This window comes from Cavia porcellus, unplaced genomic scaffold (assembly GCF_034190915.1).
Source record: "Cavia porcellus strain 051 isolate PalLab524CR breed Dunkin Hartley unplaced genomic scaffold, mCavPor4.1 scaffold_7, whole genome shotgun sequence".
NCBI lineage: Eukaryota > Metazoa > Chordata > Mammalia > Rodentia > Caviidae > Cavia > Cavia porcellus.
Genome location: NW_026947490.1, coordinates 12,022,886 through 12,048,691, shown reverse-complemented (window position 1 = coordinate 12,048,691; position 25,806 = coordinate 12,022,886). Strand labels below are relative to the sequence as shown.

The following is a 25,806-nucleotide window of genomic DNA, read 5'->3' as shown; positions in this document are numbered from 1 at the left end:
GGCCTCTGGGAAAAGAAAATGAGAATTGTTTAATGGGTCAGTTTTGCATGAGGACAGTTCTTGAAACTGGTTATACAACGACATCAGTACAGTCAAAAATAATGAAAATTTCATTTAATCTGGATTTAAAAAGGTAACTTTTATGTTATGTGTATTTTATTACAATAAAAGTATAAAGGATTTTTGAGGAATAATACTCATAAAAAATAAGAGGATTATGTAGAGGAACTATGAGACTGTGATGGAGGTCTCACAGTCCTAGACTACCTAGTGAATGCAGCCCCATTGGTTAGGCCTCTGTATTACTCTATGTTGGCTACCATGGCCTAATTTGCTCGTTGGCTGTGGTCTGTTATGTATGAGCAGGACCTCAGTCTGAGAGCTGAGGCAGATACTGAATGATTTCATATTTGGAGACTGCCAGCAAGGCACAGTTCTCCCTTCAGCATCAATTCCTTCTTTGAGGGAGACACAGTGATGCATCTCCAGGACCGCTATGTGGCAATAAGGGTGAGTTTTATTTGTCTTTAGTTTGCATTTCTGTGCATTTCAAATTTCCAATAATCAGAGAAGAAGCAAAAGTTATTATTATGATATACAGCCACCAGTAATTTTAAGTGCTGAACAATAGGTCACTTGTTAAATATTCATTAGCTGAATATTGCTTGTGGACACCTACCAAGTAAACACATTCTTTCAAAATAAACCATGGAGTTACTAGCCTTCTTATGAAGCTGAAAGAAAAACCCAAAATATTGTCCTGCAGCCTCAATTGCTATAGTCAGTATGATACTACATATGACATGGACATCAACTTTAGATACAGCCTTTGTGAACTTTGTCCTGTATCTCTATTGGGAATAAAAGGCAGTCAAATGGATCACTGCAAAGATATTAAACACAGTACATAAACTTGGAAAGCACCACTTTATCATCTGTTGAAAGAATGGAGTTCTTATACCTGGCTTAAGGTTCTGCTAGAGTTTTCCAAAGCCAAATAGGGTGGAGGCAGAAAGACAGTTGCATGTCAGCATCCTACAGGGACTGTAAAAATTGTCACATCCTCACATGAAAGAGCCCATCTAACAACAAGACAAAAGTGAAATGATTAGAGGGATTGTTTTTAGATTCAAGTTATTTATGGGTAACATACCTGGATCCTTGGTTGGTTGGTTGGTGTGAAGAGTGCTTCATACACAAAAGAATAAAAATGTCCTAATTTCAATGAGGGAAAGCTGATCTAAGGGGGCAAGAAAATTATACAGTGGATTACGGGCTCAAAGGCTGACAGAAATATGGGACCACTGGCTTTTCTACATCTATCAGGAGGAATTGCACTGAGGTATTAGGAGTTCACCCATGCAAAATTAATTCAGCAAAAAATTACTTTCTCCTACCATCTCACAAAATAGAGGATCAATAAGCTGCCAGGAGATAGAGAATGCTGAGTGATCACGTGTATCCAGCTGAAGCTGTTGCTGCTATATACCTCTTAGATCAAATATATGTCTCATTGAGCAACGAAAGTGATTTATGGACTTTAACATGTGCTTTAAAAGCAGAGCTTGAGAGTGAGATCTATATTTTTCTAGACTCTACCTGTTCAAAAGGAACTTGAGTCATCTGTGATGAGACTCAATAAATGTCTGGTTAGTGAGTCACCTGGGTTGAACAAGATGAAAATGAATTCACTTAGCAAAATTTGCCAAATCTTCAGCTCTTAATTGTGAAGGGGTTTTGGTGTGTCCTTTAATTTTGTATGAATTAGAAAACATTTACTGTATGCTGAATACCTGCAAGTAAATATAGTTTTAAGTGCTCGCAGTATAGCCAAGAATAAGATACAGCAAACTTTTTGTCCTTAGGGACTTTATATTACAGCAGGGAGTAGATAGTCAATGTCAAAGACAAAAGTAAGGTGGAATTCTGAAGAATGGCGAGTGCCACAGATAACAATGAAGCAGGAAAAGTGTACAGGGAAAGATGGAGGGAAGTGAAATGTCTAGTTGGTAGAAGAGGAAACTTTTTATTACAAAGGTGACATTTGACCAAGAAGGAACAGAGAGTGCATGATGTTCCTATCTTGCAAAAGAGAGTTGCAAGCAGAGGAAACAGCAGGTGTATAGTCCCTGCAGTACTCAGCAACAAAGTGACTCAAGCAAGGGTGATATTTCAGAGATGGTTAAAAGTGAATACTTACAAAGCTGTGGGCAGGGATGGGTAATGACAAAGGGCAGGGCAGTATTCATGAGGCAGAGGGAGAGGACCACCATAGTCATCACAGTCTGAATAACTGAAATATGTGTGGTTACTGGATCTTGGAGCAGAGGGTGGCTGTGTTGAGTCTGCCTGATAGAGGAAGTAGTATTGGATTGAGAGCAGTGTCCAGGAGAACTTTGCAGGAAAGAAGGCCTGGAGCAAGAAGACTCGGGACTTCTCTTCCTCCCTTCTTCAGACCTCCTTGGGGCTCCTCATTAGCCAAAGACTCTGGAAAGGAAGGCCAGGGAGACTGCTGTAGCTTACAGAGTTCATCTTTTTGAGGCACAGTGGAGTTGAGAAGGGTGGGGAGGACTTCTAAAGTTGCAAACAGAAGCCATTTGGCACATGCACTGATGTGAAGAGGAACAGAGGAGGACAGAATCAGGAGTCCAGTCCAGATGACCAGCAGACTGGAGCTCCATGGTGCCTCTGTGAATGTAACAGGGATCTGCTAGGGAGCTCTGTGTGTGAAACCAGTATCTCTTTGGCTGCTGAGTTATGACCAGATACAAGTGGGGCAGGGGTAAAATTGTGGAACCAACAAAAGATAATAGTTTAACAGGCAAATGTGGAGATTATAGAAAATGGTGGGCATCTCAACAAACTTTAGAAAAAGAGAGCTGAGTATGTAGGAGCGAGACAGAGAGAGACAGAGAGAGAAAGAGAGAGACAGAGAGAGAGACAGCGAGACAGAGACAGAGAGAGACAAAAAGAGAGAGAGCTTGATTAGTATGAGTTCAATCTTAAGCATTAAATTAAAAAAAAAAAAGAGAGTGAGCCAAGGGGACTTTCTGATGGGTTGAATTGGAGGGAGGTGTGATAATGACAGAGGAATCAAGAATCCCCCATGACTCCAAGGGAGGCTGTAGTTGGTTCATTGGGACCCTTGAGGAAGAACCATTGTTTTTAAGTAAAGCTTAGTGGTCATTGTTAGACTTGTTGACTTTAAGGTTTTGCTTAAGACTTGCTAAGTAGGTAGTTTACTTTATGAGTCTGGAGTTTAGGAAGAAGACTGTAGTGAATTCTTAGATTGGATTGAGTGAATTCTTGTTTGCCTCAGTTTCTATTTTGAATGTAAATTGGACTTACATTCTCATAGCAGCAGTTAGTTCAGTTCCCTTGATAGTTTCCATTCTCCACTTGCTCCCAGATCCTCCATGTGATAATACAGACATCTATTTCATACAGGCAACTCCTGTTGACCATCTATCTCCCTACGGGACAGCTAGATACAACCTTCTTGACTCACCGAACTGGTCCCCACATCTAGCATGGGCTGTGTAGATATGCTGAAATGACCACCTATCACAGCATGAATCCATGGAACACAGGCCTGCGTGGTATAAACCTGCCAGTTGGAGCTCTCCATGGAAAATCTACTTGAGTAATTCCCTGGACCCGCCAGTAGGGCTTTGACCTACAGGACTCTCTCTCTCTCTCTCTCTCTCTCTCTCTCTCTCTCTCTCTCTCTCTCTCTCTCTGTTTGTCTCTCTCTCCCTCTCTCTCTCTTTCTCTCCCCCCCCCCCCACTGGTTGAATGTGTATGTCCCCAATAGCTTCTCTTTGCACTGATCTTGGTAGACATACTACTCACTTCTCTCTGGATATTTAAATAGTATTAATCTTTGTATTATTTCTTGCATTTTATTTGACTGCTTCCTATATGTCTCATTTGACCAAATCATCTGAACACACTCTCTATCCTGGTCATAGCTTTCCTAGAGAGTGATCATCTTGGCAAGAATAAACTGGACAAAGTTCAGACAACAGCCCCAAGAGTGTCTGCCAGTGGAAGCATGTTTCCTGTGAGAGGAAAAATGTTTCCCAAATAACTCTCAAGCTTTAGTATGCATTGGTACCACTTGGAAGATATGTAAACACACTATTCCCATCTCAGAATTTTTGCTTTGATAGATATGGGTAGATTTGCATTTCTGGACTGCATTTCTAATGACTCAAAGAGTGTAACACTGATAGCCAGGAGATTATACTTTAAGTATCATAGATATACAATATAAGGGAAGAAAATCATAATACACAGTTTTGTAGGCAGCTGAGTTAGAAATAGTATAGGCAGTGAGACAGGGCTAGGTCTTCAAAGAAGCCAGTGCAGAAGCCAGATACCTTGCAACTATGGGGGAGACAGACACCTCCTAAAGTAGGCCAGTCCTCAAGACAAAGGATCAAAAAACGCATCCGTACCCTAAGGACTGATATCCTAAATAGTTCCCTGTCACCCTGAGGAAGTCTGTAGTCACAATTCCAACCCCCTAGTGAAAAGTCACTGCTCTCTAAGAATGTCTACTTTCTACATGACTGACTTTCCCATTTGTCCCCAATTTAATCAATGTTACCTGAACTATTAATCTTATTGTCTAACTATAGTTCTATCCCACCACATGTCCACCTGTCTTGTGAGTTCCCAGTTTTCCCCACCTTAAGCCTGTCTCACCCCCTGATTTTACTCTATAAAAGTCTCTGGAAAAGACAGAATCCTTGGCAACCCACTCAGGACCCCTTCTATCTCTCTCTCAGACAGAAGCTTTCTCTCAATAAATATATTCTGCTCTTAACCTCCGTTGTTCCTAAAATTCATTCTTCGATTTTAGAGAACACAAACTCGCAGACATAAGAGATTGGGAGTTTTATTTCCCTATATCAACAGGATGAGGGGTGGTATGTGATTCTGTATAGTGGTAGGTGTTCCCTTCCAATTGCTTAAATATCTCAGGAAAGGCTAGAGTAAAGTTATCATTTGGGAATGAGAGAGAGTAGAAAGGTGTCAAAGACTTAAAGAAAAAGAGGATATTTTATAATCATTTAGTAAATAAGACTATTAGTGGACAAGAGAAACACAACATAATATTTGGGCAACCCTAAGGCCCACTAGGGGTAGCAAGTCATGAATTTTCAATGAGAGATGAGAACAACCAGCATTGTTGTTGTTGTTTGGGTACTGGAGATTGAACTCAGGACCTCATGCTTGCCAGGCAGGTGCTTGCACTACTGAGCTAAATTCCTAGAACAATCAGCATTTAAAAAAATCTAGAAATACTTAGTCATACACATGAGCATTTAGACAGGTATAAAGATAAATATGATCAGGGTTCAAGCTTTAAGGGAATACTATGAAGTAAGGAAGAACCAAGGGATTGAGAATGTTTACAAGGGAAGCCTTATAATGACTGAAATGGAATTAAGGTTTAGATAAGAAGGATAAGCATAAGACCAGGAGGGTGAGGGACTGTAGAAAGAAGCCAAACAGAAGGGAGAAATGAAGAGCTGGGGATGCTCTATCACTGCCTCTGAGCAGTGAGAAGGCTGTGTTGAGGACCTGTGGATCTTAAATGAATGGAGAAGGAGTGTCTGAGTAGGATAGCACAGCCAAAATCATTCTAATTAGAGGAAATTGTCTTGTAAATGTTGGCTGATTGAGAGAAAAAGACTCTCAAGTGATCACGTGGAGAATAGATGCAGGATTTTGGAGATGCCTGTTTCTGGTGTATAAAGCATAATGTGATACAAACAGGGAATTCCCATTATTTTCTATCTGAGATACTTTAAAAAATATGCTCTTTATCCAAATTTTCCATATAGTTGCTTTGGCTTTGTGCTATGAAGTGAAGAGGGTCACTGAAATTTCTTGCCAGAACCATGATTTATAGGTTAGTTCAGATATTTTGTTTTGGTTCTGCTTTTAGCTCTAAGTGTTCTGAATCTGAATAGCATGAAATTGACTACAACTTGTATCATTTCTGTAGTTGCTTACATCCTCTGGGAGATGCAAAAGAAGCTTGGTAGCTTAAGTAAAACTAAAGTTTGCTTTGCATTTCTCAGCATTTTCCCCTGATAAAATATTTCCTGATGATATAAAAAGTGCTTTCAGAGCTTAAATTTATTTTATTATGGCCATCACTCTAATTAAAATTTGTAATTTAAGAGACAGCCTATTCATGTAGAAACTTCCACCTTTGAACGTTATATTGCTTGTAAGGCAGAAACAACTTTATAGCTATGACTTGGAAAATCAAGGATATACTAAACCTTGACTTCTAGCTGCTATATATATTTTTATTCTTTACAGAAAATCTCCTAGAAAATGGTTTCATTCTTGATGACTGCATTAACATTATTTTTCCTCTCTCATGTCTGCTTCAGTTGGGCATTGTCCATATCTTAAGCATGGAGATCACTGATGCCCACTGGGTTTGTCTACTTTTTGCTCCTTGATCTCTGTATGATCAATGTTCAGCCCTTTTGTTTTCCCTCATTATGTTTGGTTCTGTTAATAATATTTTTCCACCTTGAAATATTTCTCTTGCTGTCTTCCTGGATCCCATATTTTCCAGATTTTCTTGTTTTACTAGTGGCCATTGTTTATCACAGTCCTTTATTGATCCTTCTCCTTTTTCAGATCTATAAAATGTTAAAGACCAAGCCTTGATTTTAATTTCTAAAAGAATCTCCACTATGCTTTCTAAAATGGATGTACTACTAATTTATATTCCCATCCATGGTATGATAGTGTTCCCTGTTTTCCCCATCTTCACCAGCACTTGTTATTTTTTGTCTTTTTGGAATTGGCAATTTTAACTGGGGTGAGGTGATACCTCACTATAATTTTGTGAGGTGATACCTCACTGATGATTAGTAACATGGGCATCTTTTTGTGCATTTGCTGGTAATTTGAATGTCTCCTTTTGAGAAATACCCATTCAGTCATTTTTTTCCCCAATTTTTAAGTGCTGTAACATGAAAAAAAGGGATAGAATATTGAGTACCAAAGTCTGGTAGGGGAAAGGAGGTGGACAAATATTAGTCTAAGTATAATAATTACAATTTGATAGGAGGAATAAATTTCAGAAGGTCTATTGTACAACACCAACCATAGTTAATGATAAAATTGTAGTCTTTAAAAGTGTAGAGTAGATGTAAATGTTGTCATCACAAAAATGATCACTATATAAGATAATGCATTTGTTAATTAACTACAGTTAACTGTATATGAAAACACTGAATCATTGTACTTCAAATGTCAAGTGGTAGATGACAGGAACATAAAATATTAGGTCAATGTAAAGAACTTATTAAATGGCAAAAAAAGATCAGTGTGTATTTTTGAACCTCTTCTCCTGTAATCCATGACTACCCTGTAGGTGCTCCCATCAATCCTGTGGCTTTAAAAATGATTAATAGGGTGGATGGAATTTGGTCTGTGTCCCCAAAGGCTGTCTGTGATTAAAGTACTCTCTGCGCTGTGTGGTATTGGGAAGTGCTGCAATATCTTTAAGAAGTAAGATCTTTTGGGACACCTTTAAATGATTTGGGGAATGCCTGAAAGGGCTTTGTGCAACTCCAGACTCTCTACAGTTTCCTGTTTGGTGATGTAAATGATTCCTCACAGAAGCCCTCCACCATGATGTGATGCAGCCTAGAGAGGACCCTCACTGGAATGGAGCAGATACAGGCTAGGCCTTAGAGTTTCCAAAACTGTCAAGCTAAAAAAACCTTTCCCCTTTATACTTTAGTGGCCTCGGGTATTTTTCTGTAGAAACACAAGGTTCATTGATACATGATGTTTCCCAAGTTTTTATTTTTCAGCCCCAGGCTTTCCCTGAACTGTATACTCAGGTATTCACTTACTGGGTGTCTCTGTTTCAGAGTGAACATCTCAGTCTTAAGCTACCTCTGAACTAGTCACTGTTTCCTTCTTTCTCTTTCTTCCCATTTCAGGAAATGACCCTGCCACTTACCTAGCTGCTCTCCCAATCTTGATAGTTTTTTCCTTACATGCAAGATACATAATTAAATCCTTTGGTTCCTTCTCTGAAATACATGCAAAATTCAACCTTATCTAAGCACCTCATCATTGTCACACTTGTCACCACCATCACCTGGACTGCCACCAAAAGCCTTATAGCTTGTCTTCTACTCTTGTTTTCATAGAGTCGAATTTACATACAGAAAACAAAGTGACCTTTTAGAAATGCCAATCAGCTTATGTCCCTTCTTACCCCAGAAACTTCAAAAGACTTTCTGTATTGTTTACCAAATAATGCAAAGTTAAATGCCCATATTTCCAATTCCCTTTTTACCATGAACTTCCTTCCATGTGCTCTCTGACCACCCTGGTCTCCTTTCTGTGCACTGAACCTACTAAACACCGTGCTCTGCCTGGTCTTTGCCCTTGCTGGGTGCTTTACCTGCAGTGCTTTCCCCCCAACATACACACAGGCTTGCTCCCTAATTTTATTTAGGTCTCAGTGCACATGTCACTTACAGAGAAAGTGCTTTTCAATATCAACTCCACATTTCTTATTACATGCTCTGTTTCTATTATTTCTTCATGGTTTTTTAAAAAACTGGTATGCAGTATATTACATGTTCATTTGTTTATTTTGTTTCTCCCAACAAGACAAATGCTTTCAGGGTCAGGGAAATTTCTTTCATTTCTGGACAGTGTTTCTGCAAGCTAAGAAAAGTAATTATTGCCAGTATGGTACAACCAAGTTGTTTCAGGAAGATTTTTCACAATGATAAACATTTGGTTACTGGTCTGGAGTTTTCATTCTGTTCCAAGAATTGTTATGGTCTAATTGAATATTTCTGATAAGAAAACAGAAAGAAATATTTAAGCAGTTTTATATTTTCATTTTTAAATCCTTACAATGGTAAAGCCAGGAATTAAACAAAGGAATTGAAAGTTTGAGGAGGAGAGTGCACATATGTATATGATGCACACAGAAATCTTCAGTTTTCTTTGTAAGGACTATGCCTCTAATGTTAAAAATATTTCTACATTAGGCCAAAAATACATTTCGCTTTGCTTCATGTGAGTATTAAGAAGATGTGACATTCTTTTACTCTGGCTTCTCCAGGCTTAACCATGAGTCTGATAAGGAACAAATAAAAATAGCTTCAAAATATTTGGAATTTTAGATTCTGACTAGTCCTTCTGATATCACATTTTATGACATTATCTCAATTGTATTTATAGTTATGTGATTTTTTTCCTCCTCAGTGCTAGCTATCTAATCCAGGATTTTACACACATGAGGCAAGTCTTCCAACACTGAACCACATTCCAGTTCTATATTCTTTTTAGCAGAAACAAATTCTTAGCAAGGAACTTGGCTTAGGTAGGTAAGATATAAGCAGAATTCAACAAGAGTTGGTTGATTTCGTGCATGAGAATAAATGGAGCAAATGCTATCTTTGCTGAGTGTAACATGTGGACTAGTAAGAATGCACGACAAAGTGATTTGTCAGTATAATACAAAATTGTATTCACAGAACATTGTCATTTTTATGCTAATATGTATTCTAAAGATATTTAATTTTTCTAAAGTTAACTTTATTGAAATGTAATTTGGATCCAATATAATGTACACACTGAAAATATGCTGGTCTATGAGTTGTAACAAATGTATAATCATATTTAATGAGTTCAATTGCATGTCCTCCCAGAAGGTACATTGGAATTCTAACTTCTCATGCATCAAAATATGATCTTATTTAGAAATAATGTTTTTATAGAAAAAATCAAGTTAAACTGAGGTAGTTAGGATTGGATCAAATATGACAGGAGACTTCATTAAGGAGGGCAGTTTGGACAGAATGACACGTATGCTGGGAAAGCATCCTGTGAATGTTATGTGCTTGTACGAGCTGACCAGCTCTAGAAGGAGAGAGGACAGCTCTTTCTCTAGTGCCTTCAGAGGGAGTATGGCCGCACCAGCACTTTCATCTTTATGGTACTTCCTTTGTGTTCCTTTGTTATATATAGTCTCAAACTTTTCATCATAAGATCATGTATTATGTTTTCCTCTGTGTCAGTTCTTTCAATCAACATGCAATCTTTGGAAACATCCATGTTCTGGACTGGATTGGTGCTTCATTTCTTTTTATTGTGAAGTAATATTCTTTCTTTCCTTTGCCCAAGTTCTTATAAGTCAATTGATTGATGATAAATATGCAAGTCTATTTCTGGATTCTGTATTCCATTCCCCCAACTATTTTGAAATATTACTTTTAATGTTCTGCTACTCTAAGTGCGAGACTAAATACTTAGGTTGTTACACAAACAAAATATTACAAGACTCCACTCCAAATGCAAAAGAAGTGAAATGATTTGACCTCATAAAACAGGAAATTACAGTAAATTAGTATTATCAATATGTATTTTTTCAGAGATAGCAAATGATGCCATCCAAGAGGCCATTCAGTGTTACCATTTTGGCAATTGCATAAAATCTAAATGCTTAAAAAAACCAGAGATGTATTCCTCCACTGCTGGAGTGTTCTTTTCTTTTGCTTTATCTTTACCAATTCTTGTGCTTTGCCAAAAATCCTCTGCACAATGAACTTTGTTACTCCCATGAGCATCAAATATTTTGATAGACTGGGAATAGAATTCAGGGGCAGAGTATTTGCCTGATACACATAAGAATGAGTTTGATTGCTGGCACTACAAATAAAAAAAGATAATATGTCATGGAGCTTTCATTCCACTTCCTTACAGATTATAATGACTTTTATCTCTAAAATTTGCTATGAAGTTATTTAACAAGGAGCCAGACCTTGAAATACATTGTTATGTTAATTTTATGTGGCACAACACATTATTCTTGTTAATATCATGCAGTTCTTCAATCTGCCCTCCTATAAGTGTACCTTTCTGATTTTTCTATATTCTTTTAATCTATTTGTAATGTTCTTTTCCCTGCTATCTGTGGGGTTGAACAAGGATTCCCCTTTCTTCTATAATGAATTCCTTAACAGTACCAGTGAACATTGCTTACTGTACCAAGCACTGTGATGAACACATAGTGAGACTGTAAATATTTGTTAAAGGAGTAAAAGAAATTTACATCACATTTGTAAGTTATAATTTGGATTTGGTAATGCCTTTTTCCTCAGCTCCAAATTCTATAAGGACAGTAGTAATTTCACGTATTGTAGAAGGATTTCTTTTGTGGTAGGACAGTCTCCAAGACTCAAAAGCATGTGATCATTCTAAAATGGTTTCTTTTTTGTTACTGGGGATTGAACTCACATCCTTGCACTTGCCAGGCAGGTGCTTATGCCACTGAGCTAAATCCTCAGCTCTCAAAAGATTTTCAAATGCTCTTTTACTTAAAATCCTGACCTCATAACTGTTACAAATAGTGCACTCTGATTTTCAAGAGACAGATAAATGCATGTTATAAATGCATTAGAATAAAATCTGGAGGTGTAATTTGAAGAAAAGTTCTGGAAATTTTATGTTAGTTTTTAGGCAACAGGGAACAAGCAGAGGACTTTAATTAGAGAAGATTAATGATACTTGGAGCCTGGACTGGAAGAATGAAAGGAGGAGGAAAAGACCCAGTTAGGAATATTGCAACCGATTCAAGTATGGGGATTTAGAAATAGAAATAGCAATAGAAGAGATAACGAGCAGAATGAAAATATATTAAAAAGATCATTTTTAATGATCACAGGGCATGAGGGAAAGAAATGAGTATTTCAGGACAATTTAGAGTTTGTAATTGAATTATGAATAATATTTATTTTTATTTCTTCTCCATCTCCCTTTGTCCTCTCCGCTTTCTTTTCCAGTGTAGCAGAAGATTCCCTGACAGGCAGTACATTTCAGTTTGTTAGCTGCCCAGGTATTAGTTCCAGTTCCAGTTCCTGTTACTTTTATTTCTTAGAACAGGCTGGTCACTGTGATGCATAGCTGCTGACGCCATCCTGCCTCTGAATTTCCTGCTTGCTTAACCCATATAAGCCGTAGAGCACAGCAGATCAGGGCCTGATATTTTGGAAATGATCCCGATCAGTGCCTGTCGACATAAAATAAATCTGCTTCCGAATCCCGGGTATCATTTCAGTATTTCTGTCTGCTGTAGCAAAAGAGCTAGGACAATGGTTACTGGATTTACTTCTATTGGAAGCTTTAAAAATTATAGACACTATCACTGTATTGCAGACACTTAAAATTTAGGTATATATTAGTAATACTTCACTGTGTAAGCAAATAACTTTATATCCTGCAAAATAAAAAGACTGAGAGGAAAATAGGCCAATGAAATCATTTTTGAGAGAGGACAAAGAAAAATGAATAGTGTGGGTTGGCACAGACACAAAGGTAAGAACTCTTGGCACTGTTTTTGTGCTGTCTAGCTGGCCATGCTAGTGTGCTAATGATTATTATGCAGACTTTACTTAATAATTGCTCTTAATAAATAGCACTTCAGATGAGCCTGATGTTCCAAATTCTTTCTGGCTTCTCTATATCATATTTTACTGTGCAAAGATGTTCTCCCTGGAAGAAACATATTTTTTGTGTGTTTACATAAAGAAATAAAAAGAGTTTCAGGCTGACTTATTTTTTATAAGCTTCCACATAAAGAACAATGCGCAGTGAAGTCTTTGTCTTTCTGTGCCTGGATTATTTCACTTACTATAATGTCTTCTAGTTCCATCCTTTCTGTTGCAATGCCAGAATTTTATTCTTGATGATTAATATCACCCATGCATATATTATATATTGTATGCATATGTGATATATCACATGTTCTAATGTACTTCATATGTTAAATTATCACACAGAAACTCATTAATATGTATAATTAATACATGCTAATAATAAAGAAATAAAATTATAGAAATATCATAGAAATCAGAGCTAGTCATATAATCTCTGTATAAATAATTCTATTGTTTATTTGTAGCATTTTATCCTTTTCATATTTCACTTTATTTTTGACGCTTATGGCAAAATGTGTTTTACATGAGAAGAATTGAGGTCTTGAACATTTAGAATCTGTCTTAACTCCTAAGAGTTTATGATTTATGCTGAGCATGTCCATATCTGGGCCTCTGGTTTCTTAACTCCTTGCTCAGTTTTTATTCCCAAGTAATGGAGGCATGTGTGGATAATACTAGTAGAGATGATGGTGGGAATTATTGAAGGTTAATAGACACTTATTGCTTGCTAAGCCATTGCAATTGCTCCTTTAATCCATTTCACACATTGGAAATTCAGCGGCAGTGCTGAGAGCATTTATAAAGTGAGTTTAGCTAAATTCCCTCAACCTTAGATTCTGCACAAATTCTGAGTAAGGCCAAGTTTCTGTCACCATCCATTTCTTTTCTGCGTGGTTGCTCATGAGACAAGTCTTGGACATGCCTGTGTTTTCTATTTAAATGTCTAGTCACTGAGGGGATTTCACACAGGTACTTGGAATGTGATGATGGCAGTGGAGAATGCTAAGACAAGAACTAAGTGATGTATGCATTTGGTCAGAAGTTTTAGTAATGGGATCATAATGGAAAAGAAGAACATTTCACTCTCTCTTTCTATGGTTCCTGACTGTAGCATAAATATGTCAGCTCCGAGCCACATTTTTAGGGTCTCTATCTGATTTTGACTTGCGCAGACAGAGCTTAGTTTTTTCCCTGACTCAGCTTGGCTCCTGCTCTTATGGGGTGGCTCCCTTTGTCTCAGGCTTCTGCTTTGCTCCACTGCTCTGCAGTTCCTGCCAATGTTGCTTCTTCAGCAGTTTCTACCTCCAGCAGCCCTTGGCGTCTTTCCCTGTGCCCATTCTCCTCTCTTTTGCCTCTGTTTCTGTCCTTTTCTGGTTCTGTTCTACCCCAAATTCCCCAACCATTTTCCTGTCCAGCAGGTAACAAACACAAGCATTGTTTCTCTTTTTAATTAATAGTTCCTTTACATTTTGAGTAAAGGAACATTGAGTAAAGGAACATTCTGAGTCTCATCCTCTCAAGCTTCTCTTGGGGAAAGAGCCGTTGAACAATCCTTGCTACCACGCTTTCTCTTAGTTCTCACATCTGACTGTGCCTTGTTTGAGGTCCCTGTCTAGGCTTAGAATGAGGATCTTGGCTTCAGCTTAACCTTCCAGCTCCTTACAGGGCTTGCTCACTTTTGCTAGGGCTTGGCACTAATGTTGATGAGCTCCAGTGGGAAATGTGAATTAAAATGAAACAATATTTTTTGGTTTATCTATTAACTGTTAAAAGCCAGTAGCTCCGATTTCTACTCGAATTCTCTGAAGACATCATTTAAAGCTGATGCTTCTAGATTCTCTCTAGAATGCATTAAAATAATCTATGTATGCTAAAATTGCATGGAATTATACATAGTTGGCTACCGTTTGAAGAGATTCAGGAGCATCAACAATCGCTCTCTCTCTCTCAACTGACATAGTTATCTTCATAGCCATGCTCCAAAGACTCTGAGGAATACTGCAAATGGGATGAGGAGCAAAGTCACTAGCCGCAATACTGCTTGTTCTACAAATTTCAGCAGTAAATCAAAACTGAGGGAGGCATAGAGAAATGTGATATGCAGGATGACAAGGACATAGGGAGCTTCGCGACTGCTGGGGTACAACCTTATTTCTCATGCTGAAATTTTCAAGATGCCATCCGAGAGGAAAGTTCTAGATAGCAGGAAATGGGGATTATGGCAGAGGTTACAGTTAGCACACTTATGACCCTTAGAGAGATCTGTCTATCTCGACTTAACCTGAGCTTGCCTAGATAGATACTTATTAGGAGTGGATGGTGGGTTTGAAACAATGAACGGGAAGTTCATTGTTAGGGATGTTGTGTAGAAGTTAAGGAAGTAGAAGAGCTGACTATTAGGTGGTGATTTCAGTTGTTTAAAAGGGGATTCTGGTTCTCATCAAGGATGACAAAGGAAAGGTACAGTTTTCACAGTGAGAATGGGAGAAGAGTATGCCCATAGGCAAGTCGTACTGCAGGAATAAATTCTTAGTGGACAAGAAGCTGGCCAAGCCCAATAGCAGCTGTCACAATTCCTTTTGCAAGATCTGTCTTGACTGAAATTGAACCCATAACAGGATAGAACTGAATTTTCTGATTGAAGGCGCTAATAACTGCAGAAAGAGGGAGATGTGGGAAGCTGTACTAATGCTACAGGACCAGGTGATGATTTTCTGGGTTAAGGAGATTCCTGGGATGTAGGACTTGGGAGTTTTGACACTGGGGTCACCTTGGATAAGGCAGGATAGGTTGTTTACACTGTAAGGAAATGTTTTTGGTGGTCATAATCAAATACATATATGCTGCTTAAATTAAAAAATAACTATTATATATGCAAAAATATAGAAAATGTGAAATACACAATTGGTAGTAATCTGAGTGGAAGTGTTCAGTTACTTCTTACTGGCACAGTCTTTAAGTCTTAAAACACTGAATTTTTCCTTTTTCTTTTTCTTCACATTATTTTGTTAATACATGTTGATTACATAGATTAATGGGTCTAATACTGGTAGACTTATACATGCACATAACATACTCATTCTTCTCAGTACTCCCTCTTTTCCATTTCTCCCCAGTTTTACATGTATGTTTAGTTTTGGGGAGAGGTTAAATGTGTAGCATGTATTTAGATCATATCCATGTCCCCTCATGAGCTGAGAAGGAAGTTAGATGTCATTTAGTCTTTCACTGTGTGGATGATAAATTTGAACACTGAGGAGACTTGATGAAACTTAAGATTGAGTAATAAGCAGCACACAATTTCAGAGTCCAATTTCTTTGCTTGCCTTGATTATTTTTTCTTCTGTATTACAAAAGGACATTCCTATTTCCTCTCTGCTAGAGCCTTACTAAATATAGGCTAGCTTTTTTTGTGTGTAAGATTCATCCGAAAGTTATTGTAAAATCAGCTATGACTCTGTACAGATATCAAGTTGTAATCCTTTTATGACAGCCAGCACTGTTACTAGTGATAGTGTTACTACCATTACCACTCTTACTGTAGCATCAAGGACATATCAGATAGCATTTGATACCATTTCATTGTCTAGGTGACTTAAATTGAAGAACATCACATATTCAGGAAATCTAACCAACTTTCTTGACTACTTGGTAGTTTTTCATGGTCCTTACTGTCAATCTCCAAGATAGAGACTTAACTCTGGGGTGGGTCAGTTTACTTTTTTGTATGCTGTTGTTTCAGGTACTGAGGAGGCTGTAAGTCATGTACTTGCATGCATCTCTGCAGGAAATAAAGAAACAAGGTACTGCATAGTGACCAAAGCTTCTGCCCTGAAAACTGCGGCAGGAGAATTCCATACCTGCAGAGTGAGTAGAAATGATAGATCACTCTACACACTTCAAAATTTAGAGGGACAGATCAATTTCAGCTGAAGGGTTGGGCTGCCATTTTTCATTCCTTATGTTGTCAGATGCATGATGTTTAACATGCCCAAAGTAGATCCTGGGGGACTGTGTACCACAGAGAGTTACAAATAGAAGGATGTTCCAGCAAGTCCATGGATAAGATGTGTTCATACTTTAAATATGCTTCAGATGACTATTTGAGAAAAAATTCAGGTATCTTACTCTAAAATGTATGATAGGTTTGGGGGTGTAGCTCAGTGGCACAACACCTTCCTGCTGAGTGCAAGGCCATGAGTTTGATTCCTGGTACAATAATATATATATATGTATATTATTCCCATATATATATATATATATATATATATATATATATATTAGAAGACTATTCTTGAATGAGTTCCTTAGAATCTCACCTGGCTTCCTTTGAGGTTGGATCAAGAATACATTTGACCTGGATTAAACATTGAAAATAAAAGCTCACATTTTGACACTTGAACCTATAAAATTCCTCAAATAATAGGTTAGATAATTAAATATTATCACCAATGAATTTTTTTGCTTGAATAACATCACTGATGTAATTTGCTTAAATTGGCTGATTTCATTGCCCAACTATTTTGGAAACGAGTAGCTATTTTTCTTGTGTGTGTGAAAAAATCTTTGATTATTCCAGGAGAGGGATGGAGTTTCTGGAATGGTGAAAAAAGTAAAGGTTTTTACCAGCAGACAGACTCCATCTCTGAGACGAAAAATATATATACTCACATACTAGGATGAGTCATAGGAAGCAAAAGTGATGTTTCAAAGTTAAATGTCTTACCCCAGAATTTCAGGGAATATTTTTTTCTCTACTGCCCATGAATCTTACCTTAGGATACCAAGTCTCCATGTGGTTCTAAAATGTCATTTGATTACCAGTAGATAGTCTTTCATGGGGAGGTTCTCTCTTTTAATTTGGAAAGTGTTACCTTTATTATGGTCTTACATAAGACCAAACTTCATACAAGTACCGATAATGGAGAGCTTCAAGTCTCAGTAAATATAAAGGTTATTAAATGCAAATCAAGTGAAGTTTATTGCTTCTGCAATTTAATAAGTGTCTAGACTAAAATATTCACCTTGTTTTTCTTTCCTCTTTTTGGTACGAAAGGCCTGGTATATACTCATTCAAGACAATTAAAAAACAGTTTCATGAGAAAATCAAATTTAAATGGTTAATAAACTTATTTTCAAGCTGGAAGATTGATTTCTTAGAGTAAGATTTTTTTCTCTATAATATATTGTTTTTAATAAAGAATCAGTCCCTATATTAACTACTCCAATATTCATTGCAAAGGAAACTTAATAAAAACATATCTTATCAGATTATGAAGCTTCTGAGTCAACCTATAGAAGACAAAGCTGAGCCGGTGAATACACAGATAATATTGTATAGAGAAAGCTTAATTATGCCTTTTTCTGGGAGGTGCTAACACATCTCATGAAGTATTGTGGGCAGGCACCTAGAGGAACAGCTGTTACCATAATTTTTAGGCTAAATGTGTTGTGTGGCGGTTCTTTTTTCTCTGGGTTTTAGATTGCCTAGTTTGACCATTTTAAAAGATTTGATCCATATCATAATTGATTTTGCAATTTTATCAGTAATAAATTTCTATTTAATCAGTAAAACACAGAAAGAATGAAAAACACATCTGTGGTTTGGTCATGTGCAAATAACTAGCACCTCCCTCCTGTGGGCATATATATATATATGTATATATATGTATTTCAACCTCCATTATATAATATCTCTATCTATCTATCTATCTATCTATCTATCTATCTATCTATCTATGTATCTATCTATCTATACTCTTACACTGTATGAGAGAAGCAAATCAAACTCATTTTCTAGTCTCAGGTGTCCATACGTAAAAATTATAGTTGATACTCCTTTTAGAAAGATACTGCAGAAAATGCAAGAAAATTGTCTAGCAACATAAAATACTACAGCAGCCATGTTTTATGCACAAAATGATCCCCCAAAAATGTCATCAGAAATCTAGATTATAGCAATAGAAAATTAAATTCATTAAGTAAACTGTTTATTTGAAATCTTACTGATTAATCTTTCCTCTTTGACGCTGAATTTCACATTTTGTATTTGCTTCAGGAAAGATAGAGACCATCAGTCAAAGAAGTAGCCGTGTTTGTAACAAACATAAAGAGGATGTGTAGGTTATATTTGTTCCCTTGATGTCCTTCCATATCTTAGATTGGCACAGTTCTGCAATCAAGCCTGAGGCTGAAGATTGGGAGGAAATCCTTCCAACCTCAGCCATTTGTTCACTAAATTACCAGTTATTTCAAATCGAAGCTCCTCAGTCTATGTTAATTCTTCTGACTTGTGATCTAGCAATCTATAGGCAGGGCTATATCCTGTCATTCACTGCAGAAAAGTTCAAGCACTCTAGCCCACAGGTAACTTGCTAACATACCTGTGCTCTTGTCATCCTTTGTAGAATTTCAGAATATTATAGCTTCTATAGTCTTGGTGCACCTTAATCAATATGCTTTCTGGAGAAAATTTAGATTGTGACCAAATGAACAGAAAAACAATATGGCACCTTTATTTGGGCAGGGGGGACGCAAACAAACCTTCATTTAGTCCTGATTATTATGCCTAAAGCTATACTGGATTTTTAAAAATACTCTAAGACTTATGTGAACAGAATATGGTATAGGTATCTCATAGATAAAAATGATTTTATTCAAAACTAATGATAGAATTATTGATTTGAATATAGCAGTAGACATAGATGGAAAGGCATGAAGATTATGTCTACTGAACTCACAAACCTGACCTATAAATTTAATAATAGCTCCAAAGGAGAAGCATCCTATGCTCACACAAATGGTAGGTTCACTGTAAGACATCAGTGCTAAGATGCTAAGATGCTCTCGTGACCTTCCCCTCCAGAATCACTGCCATCATTGTGATATCTTGTGGAAAAATGGAAGTTATCAGCGTGAGTCTGATCTAATCATGAGTTGCTGAAAAATAGAGTTTGTTCTGGCAGGAAGCAGAAAGGGATGTGAAACATGAGGATTCATTTTGCCATCATGGTCACTGAAGATGGAAGGCGCAACTTACGAAGACTTCAGAGCAAGCCTGCATGATCACCAGATGACATCCGGCAAAGAAATAGGACCTCTATCATATGGCTGCTATGGAGTTTGATTCTTTCAACCACTTGAACAAGCAGATTTTTCCCTAAAGCTTCCAGGCAAGATTTTCGGTTTCAGCCTTGTAAATCTTAAGCAGAGAACCCAGTTGAACTCACTTCTGGGAAATCAGGCAGATGTGTAAGCTGCTAAATGTGTAGTAATTTGTCTCACAGTGTAAGAACAGGTACACTGGGGATCGATTCAGTTCCTATCTTGAGCAATATTGTGTCAAAAAATACCTAAGTAAACTCCACCTTTAAGAAAACATTAGAATGTCACTTTGGAGCTGCCTTGTCTCCTGGTAAAAAGCTGTCTTTTGGAATTTCCAACCTGGACAAAAATAGAGACTCCAAAAATTTTGAGTCTGCTTCGACAAAAGTTTGGTGGAACTGGCTTCCATTCTTGGATGCTGACTATGCATGCAGAAGAATAAATAATCTGGCTAGTATCGTTGGTACATGTATTAAAATTTCCCTATGAGGGCACTTGTAGTGGCTGACATATACTCTGTATTTGTCAGAGACAATAGCAACAGGATAAAATTCCTGATATTCTGGCAAATTGATGACTTGCAAAAATGACAAAAAATGGAAGCTGAAAATAAAAAAAAATTCCAAGCAATACAAATCCCACTAACAGATCACTAATTGTGAGTTTTTGTGATCAGAGTCTGAGGTGGCACTAAGAAAGAATCAGGCCTTCTAAAATTTCAAGGACTTATCTTTTTTTATTTAAAGAAAAAAACAGGAAAATGGTAGAAATAATACATAATTTCAAAAAATAAACAGTAAGAAATCACTAGTTGATAATTACATATTGTCCTCTTAGAAATAGTTGTTCAAGTTACAAAAGTAAAGCATACATAGTGGATATTCAAACAGCGAGACTGCAAACAGTTTTATTCAACTATCCAACAAAAACTTAATAATACAGTTATCAATCCTACACACTTAAACATACACGCACTTTAGAGCACTTTCTTTTCCTCTCTTTTTTACAATAGCAATTACAGATTTTGGGTTTTACTACTCCTACACTTATTACTACTTTTTACACTAGAGACACAATGTGATATTTATAAATATGATTCTTATTTATTTCACTAATGAGGATAGCCTCAAGTTGTCTCCATTGCCTATGAAGGCCTAAAGATCATCTTTTTTATATCTGAGTAATACTCCATTGTATAAAAATGCCACATATTTTCCATCCATTCTGTGGTTGATGGGCATCTTGGTTGTTTCCAAGATTTAGCTGTTACAAGTGTGAACATGGGTACACATATATCACTGTGATATGACCTTTTTAGTTTTTCTGGGAAAATACCCAGGAGGGGAATAGCTAGGTTGAATGGAACTTCCAATACTAGTCTTCTGAGAATTCTCCATGCTGATTTCCATAGAGTCTACACCAGTCTACACTCCCACCAACAGTGGATCAGTGTTCCTTTTTCCCCGCAGCCTCACCAACATTTGTTATCAATTGATTTCTTGATGGCAGCTATTCTTTCCAGAGTGAGATGAGATCCCAATGCTGTTTTAATTTGCATTTCTTGAATGACCAGTGATGCTCAACATTTTTTCATGTATTTATTTGCCATTTGTATATCTTCATCTGAGAACTGTGTGACCATCTCAGGTGCCCATTTTTGGAGAGGGTCTTTGAGTTTGAGGGGCTTGATGTTTTTCAATTTTTTTTATATGTTCTTGATATAAGGACTTGTTTACTTTGAGTGATCACACAGGTCTGTCTGAATTCACTTGAAAATTCTTCCACATCAAGACTTCAGTGTACAATAACAGAGAAAATTAAAATGCCCTTCTCAGCTTAATAGCTTGAGGTGTAATATCCAGCTCTCCACCGCTTTTGATGAGTAGTCAATTTGACTGCACCACAAATAGCTTCTAATCGACAATTTTACATTCCTTCATGTAATGTCCAAAACAACCAAAATAGTACAATGCTTGTTTTCTGAAATACTAATACTATTCCTTTCATTAAACGTATCCTTTTTGGTCAGTTGTGTTAGGCTTGACTGTCTTAGGTATTTTCTCATTTACAACACTGCCATATCTAATTTAATGTCCTCCCCTCTACTTGATATGAGTGGAATTAGCCTGAATATTTAGGTCTTCTCATATCAAATAAGATTCCCTACCTCTAATTCTGATTTATTTTATTTTTAAAATGTTATTTGTCTTTTAAACAGGTAACATTTTCACATGATCCAAAATTTGAAAATCATAAAAAAAAATACTCATCGAAATTTCACCTTTTCCCATCGTCTTCCAGATATTTGGTTTCTTTTTCTGGAAGCAACAATGCCACTTGGTTCTTAGTTGTATTTCCAATGATGTTATATGCTTCATATACAAAAGTATGCGTACAAATATATGTACACACAGGGTCAGGCTTCTTATCTGTGGGTTCTACATTCTGTGACTAAACCAGCTATACATCAGAAATATTTGAGAAAAATTTGTTAATACTGAGAATGTACAGACTTCTTTATTTTCTGTACAGTGCATTATAATTTCTTGTGCAGGACTCACACATTGTAATTGCATATTGTAAGTAATCTAAAAATTATTTAAAATGAATGGAGGATGTGCACAGGTTTTACCCAAATATGGATAGGTGCCATTTACATTTTACATAAGGAACTGGAACATTCTCAGGTGTTGTTCTCCCTCTGTGTGTGTCTCTCTCTGTTTCTCTCTCTCCCTTTGTGTGTGTGTGTGTGTGTGTGTGTGTGTGTGTGTGTGTGTGTGTGTATAGGTGGTGGTGTATCCTGGAACCAATCCCCTAAGGATACTGAGGAATGATTGCACAGAGATATGTTGCATTCAGGAATCTACCGAATGAGCCATGCATAAACGTTTACCTGATCTCCCACGTGATGTTAATTTCTTGTACTTCGGTGGTGTACACCAATCCAAATGTCAAGGGGTTTCCACAGGTGTCCTAGGAAGTAATGGTAGGGAAGCCCTAGTACATGAAATGTTGGTACATTCAGGAAATGTTCTGTGAGGCTGCATCTCCCATGAGGCAGGTGTGGAGCAACCGCTGCAGTAGAAAAGTTGGGCCTGCAGAACAGTAGAAAGGTAAAAGCAACACATAGCACTGTGACCATTTTGGTATGAGTATGCATAGCCCATTGAAAAGAAAAGGCGGGCAGGAAACTTGTTGCATAGCCTGAGCATAGATCTAAATTTTAATAAATGACTATAATTCAGAGAGAGACTCAACTTGAAAATTTTCACTTTTCATCATTTTAAAGTGTAAATTCATTGACACTAAGTATATTCACATTGTTATACAACCCAGTAGGGTTTTGTGGAAAAAAATGCACAGTAGAAAATTACAAATAGGACTGGGGATTTAGCTCAGCAGCAAAAGCGCCTGCCTGGCAAGTGCAAGGTTACGAGTTTTATGCCTGGTACAAAAAAAAAAAAAAAAAAAAAAAAAAAGAAAATTACAAATATTTAGTAATGTTTAAATTTGCTGTTTTCTGTTTTTTTGCAGACCTTGTTATAAAAAAGAAGTATATCTTTGAAGAATTTTGTAAACTTGAAGATCTCTTGCTATGAGTAAATTACGTAAGATAGCATTATTTTGGGGGTTCTAGAACTCCACAAAGGACTTCAGGAGTAAAAATAATTTAAAATGGTTATTATGAACTACACCTGGTTTAAAGTGATTTGAGCTAATGATTTTTAACTTTACAGTGGTGCAGAACTGATACACATCCAGCAGAGAAAAGTACTTGGAGTTCGGAATTTCGATATTTCAAGCTAACAGTAGATAATTGGGATACTGGTAACCACACTAATCAGGCCTGCAGTCACAAGTGTGAACAATCAATAAATGAGTGTGAGTATGTACTGTGTTTCTGAGCTGTAATGTTTGGTAGGTTCGTGTATTAAATATATTTTTGACTTAACGGCATTTTGTGTATGATATGTTTATCTGACCCTACTCCACCATATGTAAGTTGAAGGATATTGTATTTTTCTACTGTTTTGTGAAGTGCTAATTTTAAAAATGTTTTATACAGGGGATTGAACTCAGGACCTCATATTTACCAGGCAGGCACTGCACCACTGTGCTATATTCCCAACCAAGAAGTATAATTTTTGACTGATCTTCATATGCATTATTTGTACGATTAGTAAACTGAGATTACACCAACCTGCACAAAGGTAGATTTCCTGAGTCTTAAGGATGATTCACAAGAGGAGTTGGGCTTGGATTCACTCTTTGTGAAGTATCATGGCAACTTTGGATTGTATTCATGGCAGATTAATGACAATCAATAGAGATAAGATGTGATATAATACTTGGAAACATATTATATCTTTCTACCTAGCAGTGAGTTTTGTCCTTTAAATTATTTTTTACCCAGCTCCTCGCTAGAGCCCATTTCCATTTCCCAACTTCATAGAAATGTAAAAACTAAATTTGGACAGACAGAGGGCTGCTCAGACCTGCCTTATCTGTTGTTGAATCTTTATTATTGATTAATTATTTACATTAATTTTATTATCACCTTTTAATACAATTTAGAAGACTTGCAACTTGTAAGATCTCATTACACCTATCTGTTTACAGTTGGACTCCTTGAGCAGAAAGATTACTACATTTTAGGGTTTTTTGTCTTGATAGACAAATACCAGGTGTTTTCCTGTTCTACTTCTTCTGAAATGACTGAGTTTCCTTTATCACTGAGCATACAATAAAGTGTATCTGGCTTGAATTTAGTTTTTAGAAGAGCTTGCTTTTAGGTCAGTGGGAAAATATCCAGAGAGAAATCTCTATGCAAACTTAAGATGTAAAAATAGCCCCAAATGAGATGATAACAAAACTTTGTCGAATTGCACATAATAGAGCCAGTGACAGACAGTACTTGGAAACCATCCTCATGACATTTAACTAATTCATTGACAAACTGCTCATGCTCTGACAGAGATTTAAAGAGAATTGTAAATACGCTCTGTAGTAGTATAGATGTCAACCTACATTCTTCTTCGCATGATGATTGAGCATGAGAATATTTTGTTGCAGTTTCCTTAGATTTCAGAGAATCCATTTTGTTTGAATCTGAGAAAATCCATCTCTATTTGTGAATTTTTTCAGTGATTTTTAATTCCTTTGCTCAATTTCCAAAATTATAATTTTCTTTTAAATATAAAAATAAATATTTGTGTTAATTTAGAGTTAGATTTTCAAGTAGCTATTGTTTCCAGATTATAAAAGCCAATGGAGTATTTATCCAGAAAATAATCATTCTTTTAAAAATAATAAAATACTTTCATCTGACAACCTAGATAAACATTTAAAACTTCCGGTATGTTTTTCTGGATTTACATACAGATACAAGTTTCATTAAAAACAAAATAAGAGCACTCCAAAAGCCCCTTTTTCTGCTTCATACAATATAGACATATAATAATTTTACACAATTCACTTACAGTAGTTGTAGAGTATTTCACTGTTAGATGCTCATTCTGTGAAATTATGCTGATTTTATTTTATGCTGCATTCAACATTGCAATTATGATTCCCATGCATATATCTTTGAATATTTGTCCTATTATTTTTTTAGATAATTCTAAGTGGAAACATAGACTTAAAAAAATCACTCACATTTTGGCTTATGTTACCAGATCTCTCTCAGGAAGAATTAGCAACCCAGTTTCTCTCCTAATAAGTATGAAGGTACCTATCCCTTCTTTCTTCTCTGGTCACATATTTGGAATAGGTTTTGACACATGAAGCAGGCTGCCAAATTTTGAAGTTTTAAACTGATTTAATTTTATAGTAAAAAATTATAACTGTGCTTTCTTAAGCAATGGCTGTAAAATTCAGGGTGTTCTCTGGTAGAATTTTCCTAGTTTAACCCACAAAAGAAAGCTGTTAGAGAACATACAGAGAGATGAAAATGTTAAATTCTAGCTGTTGAGAAACAATATTGTGCCAACTTGTCTTAGGAGAATAATGTCAACTCTAAGACTGAACTAACTTTGGTTTAAGTTTCCTTTGGCAATTATAATAAGGAGGGGTGATGGTATTTAAGATACTGCATTTTCAAGCCCTAGCCTTACTCACTTTTGTGGTGTTTTTTCTGAGGAAGTTATTTTTGAACGTTTCTCTTGACTTACTCTTCAGATCCCAGAATCCA

At 36.6% G+C, this 25,806-nt stretch overlaps 1 long non-coding RNA gene across 1 annotated transcript in view; it reads left to right on the top strand.

Annotated features, from left to right (window-relative positions):
• Window positions 1-23,568, top strand: part of LOC111755999 (uncharacterized) — a 163,489-nt gene extending 139,921 nt beyond the window's left edge. The window contains exon 5 of the long non-coding RNA XR_002790507.2: window positions 23,151-23,568. This is a non-coding gene — a long non-coding RNA (uncharacterized LOC111755999). The remainder of the gene's footprint in view (window positions 1-23,150) is intronic.
• The last annotated feature ends 2,238 nt before the right edge of the window (window positions 23,569-25,806 follow it).